This window comes from Pinus tabuliformis, chromosome X (genome assembly GCF_031772625.1).
Source record: "Pinus tabuliformis cultivar Carrire ecotype Pingquan chromosome X, CPIR1, whole genome shotgun sequence".
Lineage (NCBI taxonomy): Eukaryota > Viridiplantae > Streptophyta > Pinopsida > Pinales > Pinaceae > Pinus > Pinus tabuliformis.
In genome coordinates this window covers 859,321,976-859,343,346 of record NC_142308.1, presented here as the reverse complement: position 1 = coordinate 859,343,346, position 21,371 = coordinate 859,321,976, and the positions used below count along the sequence as shown (strand labels likewise).

General features: G+C 32.7%; 1 pseudogene; it reads right to left on the bottom strand.

The window, feature by feature from the left end:
- Window positions 1-1,073: 1,073 nt before the first annotated feature.
- Window positions 1,074-20,459, bottom strand: LOC149142422 (uncharacterized; annotated as a pseudogene).
- Between the last annotated feature and the right edge of the window lie 912 nt (window positions 20,460-21,371).

The window sequence follows — 21,371 nt, the reverse complement described above, 5'->3', positions numbered from 1 at the left end:
CATTATGGTGGACGACAACATTTCTTTGGTGGGGGAGGATGTTAGGCCTATGGACTTAAGCAACCACATCGACATGAGCTAGACGAGAAGAGTCATGAGACAAGAGTATCATCGCACATTTTGTGATGATATTTATGACATTTTGGGTGTTGTGGCATGAGCGGACTGAGAGCGCCCAAGGTGCCCAAGTTAGCACGAGACTTCCTATACGAAGTTCTTGACTTGACATGACCACCCTGATATGGATCTTGGATGCTAGATCCAGAACCAATAATATTGAGAGTGGAGGAGATAACCTAGCACCAAAATATTAAAAAAATGCATGAATTGAATATATCCAAAAAAAAATATGAAAAGAGAGAACAAGATAAAGCCTAATTATTTATTAAATGACAAGGGAAAATTTATTAAATATACATTGTGTGGATGAATATTTCTTTTACAAAATGAGGCTTATTATTTATAGCCTTCGTAATTTACAATACCATGGGCAGATACCATGGGTAAATACCATGGGCGGATGCCATTTTCCATTCGGATCACTCCTTCCCCCTTAGGAAGAAATGGTCCCCATTCAACAAGTTCCCTCATGAGAATCTTTTTTTGAATATGAGCCAATGAATATAAGGGTTTTGTGTGGTTGCCCCATAACCGCGGGTTTGCAGATGACCCATAATCATGGGTTTGCGGATGACCCAAAACCAAGTGTTGTTGAAAGCAAGGGTTTTGCGTGGTCAACCCATATCCATGGGTTGGTGGATGACCCAAAACGATGATTAAGGTTTGAGGAAATAGTTACCTTGTAATGCTTGTGGCCCAACTGCAATACTAACAATGTGTAGCATAGCAATTGGAATTTTATGACAAGGGTTTTGTGTGGTTGGCACATAACCTTGGGTTTGTAGGTGACCCATAACCATGATGAACGAGGGTTCGGGGATAGAGATATCCTATAATGCTTGTGGACCAACTGTGAGAGTGACAGTGCATAGCCTAGCAAATGGACCTCGAGATAGGTTACTTGCTAGTTTTCCTGATAGAAAATTGGTGGCCTATTTGTTGGCTTATCTTTGCTATTGACAAAGCTTATGAAACTTATGTCTTTTAGAACAAGAATCCTCAAAGAATGAATCCCTACTATTTATTTTGGAGAACATGTCATCTCAAGGGGAAGAACTCTGAGTCAAAACTTCTTGTTCAAATAAAACTCGGAATGAAATTTGACCCTCACTCAAGACATCCTTCCATGTATCATCGAAATGGCCATCAACCCTAGAATAATTGTTGTTTCTATTATTACGAATATGTTTTTGGCTTCTTTGAGTCCATCTTGCTTTGTTGATATATTGTTGCTATAACGCGTTTCTTCCTCATCTATGGATGAACCTTCTTCTGCTTGAGGAACAAATCCTCCCCCATTACATTGTACGCTCTATACACAATTTCTTGTATTCTTTTGACTGTTAGTCTTCAAGCAAGGATCAATTTCAAGTTCATTTATTGAAGGTGTGCTTGAAGCACACCCTGACCCTTCTTTTCATAACTCTGTATATTTCATTATTTGGTCCTCTTATTCGGTTTGGCATCCCCAATTTTCTAGATGATGTCGTGCATCATTAGATTATTGTATGAGACTAGATTTGTGGTTCTCAAATTGTGAACCTTGAAATAAGGCCTCACCTTCTCTTTCAATTGTATTTGACTCAATTTTTTCTCTAACTCCCATAATAGTTTCAACTTTGCATGAAGGTGACATATGCTAGTCAAGGTTGTCATTGATGTCAATATTGCATTGTTTGTGATGGAAATATTCTTGTGATGCATGAATAACCCTTTTCCCTAACCTCATGCAAACCCTATGAGAAAACCCTAAGCATGAAGATGATGCATATTCCCTTGCTCTATTAAACCCTAGGAATTCTTGTTCTTAATGATGCCCTAAATGTATGTCTAGCAATGATGAAGCATGCCAAAACATATCCTAAGTCTAGGAACATAAATTCTAGAAACCTAGACCTTATCTTAAAACCCTAGATTCCCAATGTCAACATGATGAAGCCCTAAAACCTAGCTCTAAATGACACCCTAATTATTGCATGAATAAAACATTGGCTAGAAAACCCTAGCATGAAATCCTAATTCTAAAAACCATATACGTGAATACCCAAACCCTAGCAATATATGCATATAATGGAAAGCTAGAGTTTATGATTCCTTTATTATATATAAATAAATACATCACTAAATATAAACTTAACCCTTATCCCATGTGAATTAATGACCAAACGTATATATGAAACCATGCAAAAACATATTAAAAGATTCTATAATGTTGGATAGTGTATTTATGACACCATGCATGAATACAAACAAAAAAACCTATTGAATTTTTTTCATAACGTTGAATAACGAAACCATCACATACATCATTTAAAAAAAGGAGGAACATATTAAATTTTTTATAACACTAGGTCATCCTTATAAGAAAATAAGAAAAAATAGAATAAAGTACAACAGTGGGTTTCACTACCCAAATATTGGCCCATTAAGGGCCTCACCCCATAATATGGGAAGACTAAAATGAATGAAGATCAAACTCACTGTCTGACCCTGCCCGATCACGGAGTACGGACTCCAACTAATCAATGTCGAGGCCAATGAATGAGTGTCTGGGATATTGTGAGCAACCATGCTTCACTCGCTCTTAAAGAAAAGGAGGAACATATTAAATTTTTTATAACGCTAGATTGGCCGACTCCACCAAATACTGGTCGACTCCAGCAAAGTCAGCTCCACTTTATACATGAAAATTTAGGTCATGAAAAAGGTTATAAAAATAAAATCAAAAGCATTCGATGAAGGAAAAGTTGGCAGAGAAAGTAAGACAAGGTTTCAATACGAGCAGTATCATTTCTTAAGGTAGCGAGTCCACTTGAGCGAGTTAAATTTCTTAGACATTGAGTTAAATTTTGGAGGCAACGAGTTCATCTTTGTTGCAACAAGTCTTCTGATAAAGTTCTCATGAAGCTGAGTCACCGCTATAAATTTCAGACCAAACTGAATAATTTCTGTACACATTTTTTTGAAATCGTTTAACCTGTGTAGTGAAGAAATAAGAGGCAGTCCGATTTAAAGTATGTTGAGCGAAGAGATAAGAGGTAGTCCGATTTGAAGTTTTCTAAGCAAAGAAATAAAAGGTAGTCTGATTTGAAATTCCTGAAGCCTGGAACTCGAACCTGGAAAAGGAAATTACCTTATTTTATTTTTGACTCAGATCTGTAGAAGTGTTTTGTGTGCAGTAATCTTGAGACTACAAGGACCTGTAACGTAGTTTTGTTCTGCAGTAATTTTTTTACAAGGACCTGTAACACAGTAATTTTTGAGTAGTTTTGTTCTGCAACATGCACTTGTAGAAGCAGTTTTTGAAAGGACCAAAGGGAAAATCTTGTTGCAGACTTCAGGAAACTACACATTACAATACATGTTGTGAAAAGCATCTCGGCTTTTCAAATTACCTATCTGGAGATTTTTACAGACCTATAGAAGCAACCTTTGGATTTGATAAGTGATACATCAGTTGCAGCACCTTGAAGTAGCTGTGTTGAAGACCATTGAAGACATCTTCTTGGAGGACCCTTGGAGCATATTTTAGATCAGTCTTGAGACATCAGCTGAAACAGTTCATTGAGCATTGCTTGGAGGAACCTTGACAGTGTTTTGTTTGAAAAAGATCATTGTAAAGAAACCCTTGAAACCTTGAAGAAGTATTGAAGATTTGATCAGGGAAAAACAAACTAGAGACATTCTTGAAGACTTGCAGAAGCAGAACTTGAAGACCTTGATCATGATTGAACCCCTCATGATGTGACTTGGAGAAATTTCTTGGGTATGATGAAGAGCAGTGGTGACACCTTCTAAGAGATCAAGGTTGTCATTAATGTTGTGATGTGGAGACTAAAGTAAAAACTAAGCGAAGATTGAAATGGATAGTTGAAGAAGACATTGGGAGCCTTGAGGTATAACCAAATACTCTTGACGAAGTGAAGCTAAGGGTTGGAGCCCAAGAGGGTGGAGCCTCAAAAAGATAAGGTTGGTGCCTTGGAGGATAGGGTTGAAGCCCTAGAGGTTTGGAGTCCTCAAGATACCAAGTCGAAGCCTGAACTAGATATAGGGTTGGAGCCCTTGAGGTTGGTGCCTCAAAATTGACAAGGTTGGAGCCTTGGGAAGACCAAGTCGGTGCTTGGCATATTATAGGTTGGACCCTGGTAGATTGAAGATTGGTTTCTTCATTTAGGGTTGGAACCCTACACATATATTTTACTTGATTATTGTAAAGAAGAAATTAATAAAAGTATTTATTCTGTCATTGTTCATTTTGTGTTCTAAATATAAGTGATCTAACTGTTAAAAATAACAATTGAAAAAAAATACTAATTCACCCCCCCTGTATTTCCACAATTGGTATCAGAACCAATACCTTCTCTCAAAGCCTAACAACTTGAAGGTAGATCCTTAGAACACAAATGGCAAAGCCAAAGAAGAAAGCCTCCAATCCTCCTAAAGATGTCTCTTCCTCAATCGTGAAAACTAAAGACAATCAAATTGGGAAGGTTCCTTTTTTCAATGGAAACTTTGATGTATGGAAGGTAAGAATGAGAAATTTATTAATGGCTGAAAGTGTTGAAGTATGGGAATCAGTGATTAATGATAGCATGATGAACAAAGAATCCAAGGAGTACAATGCAAGAGTGATGAAGGAAAATTTGAATGGGCTACCAGATTCTATAAAGGTCAATTTGGAGAAATGTTTGTCAGCAAAAGATACATGGGACAAACTTCATTACCTTCACTTAAAAGGAGCATTGACCATGACCTCTAGTCAAGAAGATGATGGAAATCAAGAAGGAAATCTAGAATCCATCAAGGAAGTTGAAAATAAGAGTGATGACATCAAGGCCATAGAAGACCTAAAAGAAGAAGAAAGTAAAGAAGACTTTGAGGAAGATCTCCTTACTAAACTTATAGCTACCATGGAAGAGATTAACAATTTAAAAAAAAAAAGAAAATGAGGAACTTAAGAAGAAAGCACAAGATGGTGACCAAGACAAGACAAGGAAGGAAGTTGATCTTTTCAAGCTTCAAGTATAAGAAAGAGATGAGGAGCTCACCAAGCTTAAGGAGGAATTTCATCAAAACAAAATAAAGCATCATGAATAAGTCATATCCATGACAAATCAATTGGATAAGGAAAAGTAAAGGGAAGAAACTTTGTCAAGCCACCTTGAACAAAGACTCAAGAGTTTAAACAAACTTGAAGCAAAGATTGGTCAATACAAGAAGAGGTTTCCTCCCATATATCTCAACAAGAAGAAGCAAGGAAACAAGCACAAGGAGCTGAGAAGGTGATGGAAGCTTTGGAATTTATAGAAGGACAAGTTGATGAAGCAGAAAAGGAGAGAAACATCGTGAAATGCCAATTAGAAGAAAAGGACAATGACATTACCAAATTAAGATTAGAAATCACTTCTCTTAAGGCCCAATCATGTGAAGCAACCAAGATGAAGGAAGAAAAGGAGATCATACTATCAAAGAAGGATGAAGAATGCATGAAAATGAAGGAATAAATTGTCTTTTTTAAAAAGGAAGTTGACTTGCTGAATAAGAACTTGAAAAGTTCTCATACCTTAGATGACATCCTAAGTCATCAAAGGTATCCCCTTGATAAATCAGGTCTTGGCTATGCAGGTGAATCCTCAAGCAAGAATGATAATGATTCAAACAACAAGGATGTGAGGAATCCAGAAAGAAATGTTGATGCTCCAAGTTCCAACAAAGGCAAGGAAAAGAGTAAAGGCAACTATGGTAGAAGTCCTACTCCAAGGAGACTTGCAGATGGTGTCAAGAATACAAAAAGAAATGAATATCATCAAAGAATCCCAAGGAAAAAAGACTTCAGAAGTACATCAAGGAAATCTTCATCTTCAAAGTACCAAAATATATTTCTTGGCTATTTCTATTCTTGTACAAACTTTTGGCACCTGGCAAAAGATTGTAGGGAATATCACAAAGACAAATATAATGGTCCCTGTCAATCTCCTAGAAAAATTTTTGCAAGAAGAAGTCATAATTACTCATTCATAAACAATATAGAGTGCTTTAATTTCCATAACATTGGACATATGGCACGTGATTATAACTTGACTTGGGTCCCTACATAAGTTACAACCATGACAACCAAGCCAGAAAATAAAGTTATACAAATATGGAGAAAGAAGCAAAATGGATCCGAAAGTCTCTTGGACACTCTAGCCAACAACACATGTTGTTGATTTGATGAATACATCAAGATGTGATATACCAAGTGTTTTATGATGAGACTCTGTAAAAAGGATACCATACAGTTAGGGGGAGCTTGTGATTCTTGATCATTCTTGCAGAAGTTATATGTGAAAGGGCCCTATGAAACCCTTGATGAGTCACACATGATAGATCATCTCTCGGGAGAAACTACATTGAAGAACATAATACCTTACACATCCGATGGACCATTGTTGAATATGACTTCCACTTGATCATAAGCCATCAATCTTTCTTGAGAAAAAAGAACTAGAGGATTTTAAGCAGGCAAGGGGAGTTGGTTTATCACATAAAGATATGCAAACACATCTATTATGGACGACATTTCCGAAAGGAAGAGAACCTTGATAGGGGGAGAAACATATCTATCATGAAGAATTATCATTGATAAAGAAAATACTATGTGAGAAGCATATCAAGAAGCAACTTGATAGGGGGAGTACTTGGGCACCCCATTGCCATTGATTTCAAAGGGGGAGAGAATGTTGGAAGGGCAAGAATATTGCCATCAATGAAAAGGGGGAGACTGTTAGTCAAGGTTGTCATTAATGTCAATTATATGGCATTGTTTGTGATGGAAATATTCTTGTGATGCATGAATAACCCTTTGCCCTAACCTCATGCAAACCCTAGGAGAAAACCCTAAGCATGAAGATGATGCATATTCCCTTTCTCTATTAAACGCTATGAATATTTGTTCTTACTAATGCCTTAAATGTATGTCTAGCAATGATGAAGCATGCCAAAACATATCCTAAGTCTATGAACATAAATTTTAGAAACCTAGACTTTATCTTAAAACCCTAGATTCCCAATGTCAACATGATGAAACCCTAAACCCTAGCTCTAAATGACACCCTAATTGTTGCATGAATAAAGTGTTGGGTAGCAAACCCTAGCATGGAATCCTAATTCTAAAAACTATATATGTGAATACCCAAACCCTAGCAATATATGCATATAATGGAAAGCTAGATTTTATGATGCCTTTATTATATATGAATAAATACATTACTAAATATAAACTTAACCCTTATCCCAGGTGAATTAATTACCAAACATATATATGAAACCATGCAAAAACATATTAAAATCTTTTATAATGTTGGATAACATATATATGAAACCATGCATGAATACAAACAAAAATACATGTTGAAAGTTTTTCATAAGGTTGAATAACGAAACCATGGCGTACGTGATTAAAAAAAAAGAGGAACACATTAAATTTTTTATAATGCTAGATTGGTCGCCTCCACCAAATACTAGCCGACTCCACCAAAGTTGGATCCACTTTATACATGACAATTCAGGTCATGACAAAGGATATAAAAAAAAAAATCCAAAGCATTCGATGAAGGAAAAATTAGCAGAGAAAGTAAGACAGGGTTTCGGTACGAGGAGTATCATTTCTTAAGGCAGCGAGTCCACTTGAGCAAGTTATTTCTGAGGCAACGAGTTAAATTTTGGAGGCAGTGAGTTCATCTTTGTTGCAACAAGTCTTCTAATAAAGTTCTCGTGAAGATGAGTCACTGCTATAAATTTCAGACCAAACTGAAGAATTTCTCTATGCATTTTTTTTTAAATCATTTAACCTGTGGAGCAAAGAAATATGAGTAAGTCTGATTTAAATTCTACTGAGCAAAGAGTTAAGAGGCAGTCCGATTTGAAGTCTATTGAGCAAAGAAATAAAAGGCAGTCCGATTTGAAATTTCTGAAGTTTGGAACTCGAACCTGGAAAATAAAATTACCTTATTTTATTTTTGACTCAGATCTGTAGAAGCGTTTTGTGTGCAGTAATCTTGAGACTACAAGGACTAGTAACGTAGTTTTTTCCTGTAGTAATTTTGTTACCAGGACCTGTAACACAATAATTTTTGAGTATTTTTGTTCTGCAACATGCACTTGTGGAAGCAGTTTTTGAAAGGACCAAAGGGAAAATCTTCTTGCAGACTTTAGGAAAACTACACATTACAATACCTGTTATGAAAAAGCATCTCGACTTTTTCAAATGACCTATCTGGATATTTCTACAGACCTGTAGAAGCAACATTTGGATTTGATAAGTGATACATCAGTGGAAGCTCCTTGAAGTAGTTGTGTTGAAGACCATTGAAGACATCTTCTTGGAGGACCCTTGGAGCAGATTTTAGATCAGTCTTGAGACATCAACTAAAACAGTTTATTGAGCATCATTTGGAGGAACCTTGATAGTCTTTTGTTTGAAAGAGATCATTGTAAAGAAACCTTTGAACTCTTGAAGAAGTATTGAATATTTGATAAGGGAAAAACAAACTAAGACATTCTTGAATACTTGTAGAAGTAGAACTTGAAGACCTTGATCATGATTGAACCCCTCATGATTGAATTGGAGAAATTTCTTGGGTATGATGAAGAGAAGTGGTGATACCTTCTAAGAGATCAAGGTTGTCATTGATGATGTGATGTGGAGACTAAAGTGAAAACTAAGCGAAGATTGAAATGGCTTGTTGAAGAAGACATTGCACTAGTAGAAAATGATGAAATTAGTGACTAGATGACTGAAAACGTTAGTCGCCGTAGATTTTCCAAGTGAAATGCTACAAAAAATGAGAAATATTAAGTGATTAACTAAAAATGACTAGTGTAAATGACTAATTTGGTCTTGGGTTAAAATATACGACTAGATAATAAGTAATACAATTAAAAATGACTAACCTGAATGACTAATTTAGTCTAGTAACATAAATATGACTACTTAACGAGTAATACAATAGCACAAATCAATCATCTATGTTAGTAATTTTAATTATGTCACTTCAGCAATCTAAACTTACAAGTGATAGGGGATTCAAAAATTGTTATAGACTGGCTAAATGGTTATACTTCCTTAAACACTTCTTTACTGCATCAATGGACTATTAGGGTTATGGAGCTGATTAAAACCTTCAGGGTTTTACCCTTTGATCACATTCACATGTAATTACATTAAAATATTGATAGATTATCCAAAATGGGAGTGGGCTTATAGCTGGGTCAAATACATTATGAAGAATACCTACAAGGAGAAGTGTTGAGTAATTAGTAGAGGACACATTTCCTTTAGTTGAAGACTTAACTTTTCATGCATATCTACAATTTTTATTATCAGGGTCAGTATCCATTGAAATTAGGATACTAGTTTTGAACACGGATACCATGTTTATCTAGTTTGAACATACATTATGAACATATTAGTACCTGAATCTTCTGAAATTATTTTGAATCCTATGGGGATTTTGATATTGTCTGAACATTAGATGTTGAACATATTACAATATCATTCCATTCAGGTAAAGAAATTTTAGTATATGGTGGATGATGTAAATTACGTCTTTGCATTAATATTAATACAAAAATGATGTCTTTTTCTTATTGGAATTTTTTTTTATGGCATTTCCCACCACCTAAGTTATTAGACATAATTTACGTAGGAATACATGAAACCACAAGAATCTTTTCTTAGTTGCTAAAGATGGTTTGATTAATACAAAAATGATGTCTTTTTCTTATTGGAATTTTTTTTTATGGCATTTCCCACCACCTAAGTTATTAGACATAATTTACGTAGGAATATATGAAACCACAAGAATCTTTTCTTAGTTGCTAAAGATGGTTTGATTTCATAACAATGATGATCATTATTTGTCTTCTTGGTACCATATGTCAATGTTGGGCTTCCATGATGGCTCTGTGATGGTTGGAATTCCTCATAATAGGCATGTGAACCCCTAGGTGTGCACACAACTTGTTGAATGTGAATATGGGGTTTGAAACTTGGTAGGTACAATGTTGTCTGTGTTGTATGAAATGTTTTTGAGGTTTCAAGACATTACCTTCAATCCTATAAGAACATTGTGCCACCGTGTAAACCCTATGTTAAACACTCCATGCTTTGGTATTGATGTGCAAAAATAAATTTCATGAAAAATATATATTTATAATTTATACAAAACCATACATCAAATACATGTAATTATGCTAAAATTATACAAAATATCCAAGTATGATTTTCCTCATAAAAACTTCAAATACTTATAACTAGCCTAGATCCATATTAAACTGAATCTATCAAGTGTTGAGAGGGATCCAATCTCTCGAGGTGAAAACCTCTTTTTTTAGTGCAAAACTTGAGGAAAGGTGTGCACCTCGAGACATTTTATCCCTCTCAGTGCTTGATAGATCCGGGGTTAAGATGGATCTAGGTTGGTTATATAATACTATATAATATCTATTTTTGTATTTATGTGCCTATTTCTTATTTTCTCTCTCTATTTCACCCCAAACATGCACACACTCTCTCCATAAATATATCTCCCTCTCCCCCTTCCTCTTCCACTATGCCCCCCTCTCTCTCTATGCCCTCCAGAATTGTCACTATCTCCCTACCTCCCCAGCCTCCCCTTCACTTTTCTTTTTGTCATCCTTTGGATGCTTAGTTAAGATGGATCTATGTTGGTGCTTACTAACACTATTTATATTATATAAATTTCACATCTTTAAATATAAAATTATTCTCATTTTTAATTTTATTAAAACCTTAATTTAATTTCTATGGGAATATTTTTAGTAGTGGTGAGGATAAAGAGTTTATATATATCTCAAAAGTAATTATAATCGTTTTCCTTTTAGCTTCAATTTAAAAAATGTTATAAAATTAAATAAAAATAAAAATATTTATTATGAAATATGTTATGGTTTTTGGGCATGTGGTATTGATAATCCATGGTATTGGCCTACGATATTGTAACACAACCTATTTACAAGTTAATAATATCCATGGTAAACTGGAGTGAATATCCATAATTTAGAATCTTGTCATATTGTTAAAATATATTTTGATTCTGAAATAAGTTATGATTTTTTGGCATGTGGTATTGATAAACCTTGGTATTAGCCCCTTGCTATTATAACAAAGCCTATTCACAAGTTCATAATTTCAATGGAACAGTGAGGGTGAACGTGCATGGTTAAGAATCTTGTCATATTATTATAAAATATTTTGATTGTGAAATAAGTTATGTTTTTTGGGCATGTGGTATTGATAATCGATGGCATTGGCCCATGGTATTTTAACAAAGCCTATTTACAAGTTAATAATATCCATGGTAAAGTGGGGGTGAATATCCATAGTTAATAATATTCTCATATTGTTTTAAAATATTTTGATTGTGAAATAAGCTATGTTCTTTTGGTATGTGGTATTGATAAGCCATGGTATTGAAACAAAACCTAGTTTTTACAGGTTAATGATGTCCATGGTAATGTGGGGGTGAATATCCATGGTTAAAAATCTTGTGATATTATTTTAAAATATTTAGGTTGTGAAATAAGTTATGGCTTTTGGGCATGTGGTATTGATAAGCCATGGTATTGACCCATGGTATTGTAACAAAGCCTATTCACAAGTTAATAACATAATCAAAATATAGCAAATTGATTTTTATTATTTTTATTACTAATTAACCCAACATTTAAATGTTTATAGTCATCCCCTATATCTATTTTAATTTTTTTCTATTTTTTAATTAATTTGATATTTAAAATTGTTTACATATTTCATTACACCTACACATCTCTATACTGGGCATTTCCATTATCAAAAAAATAATGCATTAAACAATTACCATCAAATTTAATCTCTAACTTCTTTAGTAATTAGTCCCAAATTTCTAATGGGAGCTCCATAGACAAGTCCAAATTATGTAATGGAACCTCTTTGGAATGATGAATTCAAAGGGAAACCAATGGAACCTCTTTGGAATGATGACTTCAAAGGGAAACCAATGAAACCAATGAAAAAATTTAATGCAAGGAACTGACTATCCAACCATAGCCATCAAATTTGAATATAAACCACATAACACTTTAAATTAGTTTGCCAATAAAAAAATGGGACTATCCAACCATAGCCATCAAATTTGAATATAAACCACATAACACTTTAAATTAGTTTGCCAATAAAAAAATGGCATCGTGGAATCTTGCAAAAAACATTTTCCAGTAAAATTGTTTGAATTATATTTTTACAGGGGAATTCTAACCCTGTGTTACCTAAATTCTTGAAAACCCCAAAATTGGCCTAGACCTTGCAATTTGTTTTTTGTTTTTGTTTTTGTTTTGTTTTGTTTTTTTGTTTTTCTTTTTTTTTTTGCTTTTTGTTTTTTGTTTTTTGTTTTTTTTTTTATTTTTTTGTTTTGTTTTGTTTTTTTGTTTTGTTTTGTTTTTTGTTTTTTGTTTTGTTTTTGTTTGTTTTTGTTTTGTTTTGTTTTGTTTTTATTTTTATTTTTTTAGTAAAATTGTTTGAATTATATTTTTACGGGGAAAATTCTAAAGCCCTATGTTACCTAAATTCTTGAAAATCCATAACTATAACCTAGATTTACAAAGTATTATGCAAAAACCATAGGAAAGATATATTATTCATAAATTTGAAAAACCACTTTACATTTTTAGCTGCCAAAAATATAAAAATCGTTACAGAAGAGTCGAACAATACTTGAAGAGGCTTTGCATGAAGAAGGCATTTCTATGCTCTAAGACATATTACTCCAATATTTGCACTTTGAGCACTCAGGGAATTGCTTTATCATTGCCTTCATCATTCGCTAATGGCTACCAAGGGTTTTATGGACAAGAATGTTATATTCAGAAAGCTCTGGGTTAAACCCCAAAACAAGGTTCTATTCATATTTCATGATGCTTTTTATCTTCAAATTATTTATGGATAATTTATTTCTTTAGTGGGAACAAAATAATTTGGCCAGTGCAAAAAAATGTTTCGTTGTGGGTGTATTATTTTTTATCGTTCACAACAAAATTTAATGTGATTTGGGTAATTTAAGACGAGATCTATATAGGTATTTATGATTGCCTATAGATATCATCTGATCTAATGTGATTTTTATTCATGGCAGATGTGCTTTGACTGTAATACAAGGAATCCCACATGGGCATTGGTCACTTATGGGATTTTCATTTGCTTGGATTGTTCTACATCTCATCATAGTCTTGGTGTTCACATTAGCTTTGTTAGGTATGTATTTTAATCTTTACTACTCAAATTGCAATGTGTATTTATTTTTTTAGGCACTAAAATTGCTTAGGGGTGCTTGTCCACTTTGTGGTTCCTTCTTGTATTTGTGATGTCTATAAGAAAATTAATTAAAAGTAAAGTAGCATATTCCGTTTTGAGGGTTTTGTTGACTTTGTGATGTCTTCTTCACAACAAGTTTTTTAAATTAAAATTAATATGGCATATCCCTTTTTGAGGATTTTGTTTAGCATGAGTGCCACTATCTCCTTGTAATGCATATTGAATGATACATTGAAAATTGCTCTGTTAAAAATGCACATTAGTGAAGATGGTGTTCTGATATTTAGTGTAGCACAATAGTATTTAGCATAGGAGGACCTTCATGACATATCTGCCCCTACAATCAACTACATGAGAGATATGCCTTGGTCTTCTCATTAGCTTAAGGCAAAGCTTTTATTTTTTGTTATAATTGTAACATATTATCCCTCATTTAGGCACTAACATTGCTTAGAGGTACTTGTGTGTTTTGTGTTTCCCTATTGTCTTTGTGATATCGTTTTAATTGCAAGCTAACTTAAAATAAAAATTTAAGTGACATATATTTCCACAAGGATTTTGATATGTATTAATGACATTATCTCCTTGTAATGTATATTGGATGATACATTGTAAACTGCTCTATTGAAGTGCATATTAGTGAAGGTTTCATTCTGATATTTATCTTAACATAATAGTGATTCATATTAACCGTGTATATATCATGTGTTGAGATTCAAGGTGAAAACCTTTTTTAAGGTGCAAAAACTTAAGGAAAGGTTCGCACTTCAAAGGATTTTTTTTTTGTCTTGGCGCTTGAAAGATCTAGGGTTAAGATAGATCTATGTAGGGTGATTTGAATTATGATACAAATAAATATCACTTTTTTATATATTCATCTCCATCACTCTCAACCATGTTTGATATTTTTCTTATTTCCTGGTTTGGTTGGCTTGCTAGATTATGACAACATTTGTGCTTGTTTATTGCAATATATTGTTCATAGTTCTTGCAAACAATATCATATTAATCACCTTGGGCCTGGAGCATACAAATTTACAGGAGAATGAATTCAAGGAAATCTTTTAATTATGTATTATAGCTACGGATGAGAGCATACACAATGGAATGAAAGAAGAAAAATGGAAATATAATGAATAGAGGGAATGTGTTGAATGCTGGAAAATATCACAAGTATCTCCACTAAGGAGCATTACTAATCCAAATTCACACCATGTTACATAATAAAAATACGGGTTAAGAACATTCATCGAAAGAAAAAAATTAGTGGGTCCAATTTTGGACCATTGGCTAGTCTTAGCTTCATTCTCTTAGCGCCTTCTCAAAGATCTCTAGGAAACAACCAACTACTCCTACAGTATATAACATTGATCCATAGACATCTATAATCATTAATTCCCTTCAGATTGTTGGGTATGTGTTATATTCTTTGTACTAGCAGCCTCATGCGTAGGTCATATATGTTAGGGAATTGAGATGCAAGAGAAACGATTATATGTCAAGATGCTAAAAAATCAGTTGGAAATGGTAAAATTTGATGGTAAGTATAAGTCATCACTCTCATAAAAGTTAATATCCCTTTCCACACACAAAGAGAAATTTATCCACACAAAGGAACAAGCTCATGTAGCAGAAATTCAAATGTCCACCAAGTTAGTTTTGGATAACTTTAATGATGTTAGTTGAGCGTAGCTAACTAGTGTTTTTCCAACAATAAAGAAATATAGGTTGGAATCATATAATTAGTCATTGTTTTGCATGATGAATATTTTCTTTTCAGACTATGTTTTCTTATCTAAAACTCCACTAAGGAAAACTCAAATAATGCACATGCAGGAAAACATAAATTGAGAAAGTGAAAGTAGACAACTCAGTTGATGTAGCAACTAATTCCTCCAATACTGCTGCGATTGTTCATGGAAAATAAAGTGTGGAATATGAGAATGAAACATATACTCTTGCTAAAAAATCCTTGCGATATGCATGGAAGTTAGATTCCACATCCAATAAAGATATGGGAAAGAAAGTTGAAAATTAAAACTTGTATGTATCTAGTTGGCTTCACTTAGAATAATCAATCAAATGTAGTACAATTAGATTTTTTTATTTCTACTTGCAGTTTTATATCCACTCTATTGTTTTGTAATATTGACCATCTCTATTAAGATTATTTTTCTATCTGAAATATGCAAGTTTTCATTTTAACAGGAAGTCTTCTAAGAAATATTGTACACCATTTTTTACTTGCTTGAATTATCTATCACATGGCCAAACTATATTTTTTTAGTACAAGAAGCATTTTATGAAAACCAATGAAATTCACAGCTTCATTTGGCAAGGCCTTTGGGAAGCTTCAGAAACCTAAAATATTGAATGTGAATTCTGTTTTGAGGATAGCATAAAGCTTGATGGATAGAGCAAGGAATTTTGGAGATGAGTTCTCTAGGTAGTATTGATATTTGAATAAGACCACTAGTTGCAGTGGATTGTCAATATAATTTATAGTTGTTTATCAAGCTTCAACAAAAATCTTATCTTTTTTTGATTGATTATTAATTGATTGATTTATTATTTCTACGTGTTGCTCTTTCTTGAAATTTTTGTGCTAACTAGTTTGAACTAATTGAGGATCAAACATTGGTGGTATTGTTGTAATATGTTAAAATGTTGTTTGTATTGAATCAAGAATTTGTTGTAAAATATCAATCGATGTGTTATATATTGGAAATTACAAGTATGGTAAATATGAGAAAACTATTAGTGCTTTGCATGTAAATCTGCAAAACAGATCAAAACTACTCTTATTTTATCTTTTCATTATAACGATCATTGATGTTTTGAGTTTGACTGATTGAGGATGGTCATAGCTGTTCCCTAAAATTGGAAGTTTGGTGTTGGAATTCAGTGTGGATTTTCCATTAAAGAATCATATGGCAACTAGAATATGAAAGTTTCATTCCAAAATAATCCTATTTGGGGGATTACTAGTGGTCATTGGTACATATTTTCGATGCTGGAAATTTTCTCCAAATCACAACCAATACCCACAAGTCAAGAACACAATGGGAAGGGAATTTTCTTTGCAATTTATCCACTTATATTGTAGTGATCCATAAATATAAGCAAAACATTAATAATATAGACTAGTTGGCTTATTCATGTGTGATAATGGACCCAAATAGTATTTATTATCTAAAGAAATGCTCATCAGACTTGGGCATTCTTTACATCATGGACCTCCAGCCTTGGACTTATTCACTTAGCCTTCTACATTATCCAGTCATATACATGTATACAATGCTATCCTATTATTGTATCCTTTCTAATTCATTTCATTTTATTCTAGACTTAGCTTGGGCATTTTCTAGGATTTTTGTTTGCACTCCCACACTGTATAAGTAATCTACAACTTGATATTTTTAGCTTGTAACTTAGTTGGCATGATTGTGCCTAGCATTCCTTGAAGGTTGAATACTAAGTTTACTAAGGTGTTAATTTTTATGGTGATGTTTTATTTTCTTTGTTTATACAGGTCATCTAGCCACATAATGGCCACTATTGCCCAACTGAAGAAAACTTGTTCGAGTTTCTTTCTTTTATGGGGAAAAATGACATTGACAATATTGTTGATGTTAAGGTATATATCATATAAATCCTTTATAGTTTGCTTTATTTTATATTCCAGTGTTCATCATCTTTCATGTCTTATACTCTGCATTGTATCTTCTTTATTTTTCAGAAAAAGGAACTCAATATTGACAGTAAGAAGCAGGAATTGAAGAAAGAGGAGAACAATAACACTGGAGCGACAAAATGAAAATTAAAGAGAGAGAGAGAGAGAGAGAGAGAGAGAGAGAGAGAGAGAGAGAAGAGAACTGGTCTAGTGGTACTTGTAGAGCCAATATCCCACATAAGACACACATAAATCCTGATGGTCAAGTCCTCATAGTTGGTGAATTCACATGCAATGCCTTGACCACACAATGATAATGTTTTGAAGTGATGAAACTATATTTCATGTGTAAATTTTACCCCAACCAATATTAAGTTGGAAACTCATATTGTAATACTTGACAGTTTATAGAATATAATTTTCGTGGTTGAAATTATTTATAATTGCACTTGATATTATTTAGTATTATAATTAACATTTGTAACTTTGCATTTTCATATTAGATGAACATGTACATTCTATGACATATTTTTTTTTTATTTTTTTATTTTTTTTTTTTTTTTTTTTTTTTTTTTTTTTTTTTTAACTTAGTTGCAAAATCATACTAATTAATTTATGTTGACTAATAATGAACACGTAAAATCAATCTAAAACTCCTAAATTAGTAGTCTATGTTGATTAATGATGATCACAAATAAAATGAATATATGACTAAATTAGTTGCTTGTAATGGTTGTTAATGAAAGTAATTAAAACGACTATAAACTACTAAAGTAGTCATTTATATAATGAATATGAAACCACCAAAAAAAAATGACTACTACAAATGATAAATTTGTGATTACAAATGACAAATAAATTTTGCATATATATGACTATTAGTAGCTAATTTATAGTATCTTATAACAAGACCAAAATTTAATCATATTTCTTTGGTCATTAATTGGTTTCAAACAATGACTAAAATTTGCATATATATGAATATTAGTAGCTAATTTACAGTATCTTATAACACGACCAACATTTTGGTCATATTTTTTTAGTCATTAATTGGTTTTATCGGGTAATCATTTAGTAATATATTTTGTTATATATTTGGCTATTAATTGTGACAATTAATGACTAAAGACCAAATTTATGACTAAATATACTACTAGATAATAAAATTGAGACAACCAATTAATGATCAAGCTAAAAACAACTACACGTTGGTCACGTTATAAGATACTGTAAATTAGCTACTATTGGGCATCAACCGAAAAATAGTCGTTTATATGAAAATTTTAGTCATTTTTTAGTAACTAATTAGCCATTTTATACTAGTTTTGGGAGCCTTGAAGTATAACCAAATACATATTGATGTAGTGAAGCTGCGGGTTGGAGCCCAAGAGGTTGGAGCCTCGAAAAGATAAGGTTGGTGCCTTAGAGGATAGGGTTGGAGCCCTAGAGGATCAGAGTCCTTAAGAAACCAGGTCGGAGCCTGAACCTGATATAGAGTTGGAGCCCTTGAGGTTGGTGCCTCAATTTGAAAAGGTTGGAACCTTGGGAAGTCCAAGTCGGTGCTTGGAGTATTACATGTTGGACCTTGGGAGATTGAAGATTGGTGTCTTCATCTAGGGTTGGAGCCCTACACATATATTGTACTTGGTTATTGTGAAGAAGAAATAAATAAAAGTATTTATTCTATCATTGTTCATTTTGTGTTCTAAATATAAGTGATCTTACTCGTAAAAATAACAATTGAAAAGAAATACTAATTCACCCCCTCTTAGTATTTCCAACAACATATTCTTTGCATTTGTGGCTCCTGAAAACATTATTTGATGGGGAAGAGAGGGAACAACACCATACAAGGAACATCAGGCTGAGGCTACAGTGAATGTCACTACTACAATTGATTCTGCAACAATTATGTCTACATGTTTCATCTGAACCCGTGGGAATATTAGAGAAAATTTAGAAGGCCATGGACTCAAGATCTCAGACTTAGATAACTAGGGTGTATCATTAGACATGCTCATAGCCAAAGTTGACTAAGATAACATTGTCATGTTATATTTTAAGCTTCTGCTCCTTTCTTTTGGAAAATTGTGGTTCAGATCATCCACAGTATTATGTGCATCTTGTCGACATTTAGAATCCCAAAGTGGAACCCCTTTGGGATTCGAAACGTCGACAAGATTCACATAATACTGTGGATGCCCCGAATCACATTTTTCCATAATGTTGTCATGTTAAAAAACTCATTCACATTTTCTGAAACCCCTCCATCTATGACACACTATACTAGGACATGCCTTGGGCCACCTGGGAACATGCTAGGAGATTCTGGGTTTCTAGTTAGACAACTTGAATTGGTGTCCAGTTCACTACAAAGTTGTTCACCTGAGTCAATTTTTTTAATTTTATATATATATATATATATATATATATATATATATATATATCATTTATTTATTTTATTTTTCTGTACTCCTTGTTTGTAGTTGATACAGATCCAAAATGTAAGGAAGAGTTTACAATAACAACAATATGAGACTTTTAGACTATAGCTATGTAAGATTTCATTTCCATCATCCAATATTTGATTTTTGGGTTTAGTCCTTAAAGGACTTGTTTCTTGTTGCACTGGAACAAATCCATGAATTATCCTTGACTGTTATTTATGGTTGGTTCAATAGAGAAAGTATTTGATCCTTCAATATTAGAGACAAACATTTTTTGGCCAAAAATCTTGAGACTCAGTGGAGAGTTGTTCAATCTAGGTGACTCCATTTTGACGTCTTTTTCATTATTACTATTAGAAAACCTTGTATTTGCATTGTGTTGATCAAATCCGGTATGCTTTCAAGGTCCATCTCCCAAGCTCAATAAAGGCACATATGAGACAACTAAAGGAAATGCATCCCCTCCATTACTTGTTGGAGACCCACTCTGATGGGCAGTACCTACAACTTTACGGGGGTAAGGATGCCTTTGTTTCCTTTTTGGCCAAGATGACATAATCTCAATATCCCGTGCTCTGTGTGTGGAAGACACACCTTTGTTTGAAGATCCCTTTACCAACTTGGAGAAGAACTTCTGGGTAGAGCTTTGTATCTAGACAACTTTATTTGTGCCTATATGCTCTTTAATTCGCCTCCATGCTCGGCCATACATTTTTAAAGATTCCAAAAGCTTAAGATGCTCTTCTTCGCTCCACCTCTCTCTCTCTCTCTACTTCGTGATTGTGTATGGTTTCCTCACCTTTGCGGCGAGTTTCTCTCCCAATGAGGATTTTGAATTGGAATTAGAATTGAAATCCACATTGAGAGTATTTTTTATTTATTTTTAAATATTAAATATTTTATTATATATAATTAATTTGTTTTTAGTTTTTTTTTTTTAAATTGTATCTATTAATTTTTTTTAAATCTCTATATCTTATTTAATTTATTCAATTTTTTATTTTATTTTTTAATATCATTTTAAAATTATCATATATATATATATATATATATATATATATATATATATATATATATATATATATATATATATATATATATTCACTTAAATTTTTTGTTTGTTTGTTATATATATGTATGTGTTTCCTAAAACTTGTTGGATTGTTATTTTTTATATAAATTTTTTAAAAATGTTTTTTTTTTTTTTGTTTTTTTGTTTTGTTTTTTTAATATTTAAAATTATCTTAGAATTTTTGTTTTAGTCATCTATATATATATATATATATAGGAAAATCATTTTTTTATAAATGAATAGTTTGATATTTTTAATTAAAGAATAATTATTTTTTTTCACATTAAATTTTTTTTAAGAGTGTTTTTCATGGTTTTTGTATAGTAATGATGATTTTATAAACCATAGTTAAAAAATATTGCAATTTAGTGCTCAACTTAGATATCAAAAGAGCTATAATTTTAGCATTTAAAAAAATGTGCTTGCTAGAATTATTCATTGATTTAGGTGTTGATTTTTAAGGTTTTTTTGGTCATGGTATTTGGTTTATAATGTGATGGTTGAAAATGTTTAAATTCTAAGTTCTTTTTTACTCATGATATTTAATTTTAATTCCATGGTTGGAAAATGTTAGAATTTTAAAGTTTTTTAAAGTCATGCTATTTGATTTTTAATGTCACGGTTGAAAATGATTGAAATTCTAAGGATTTCCATAATCATGATTTTGGTTTATAATGCCATGGATTAAAAATGTTGGAATTTTAACTC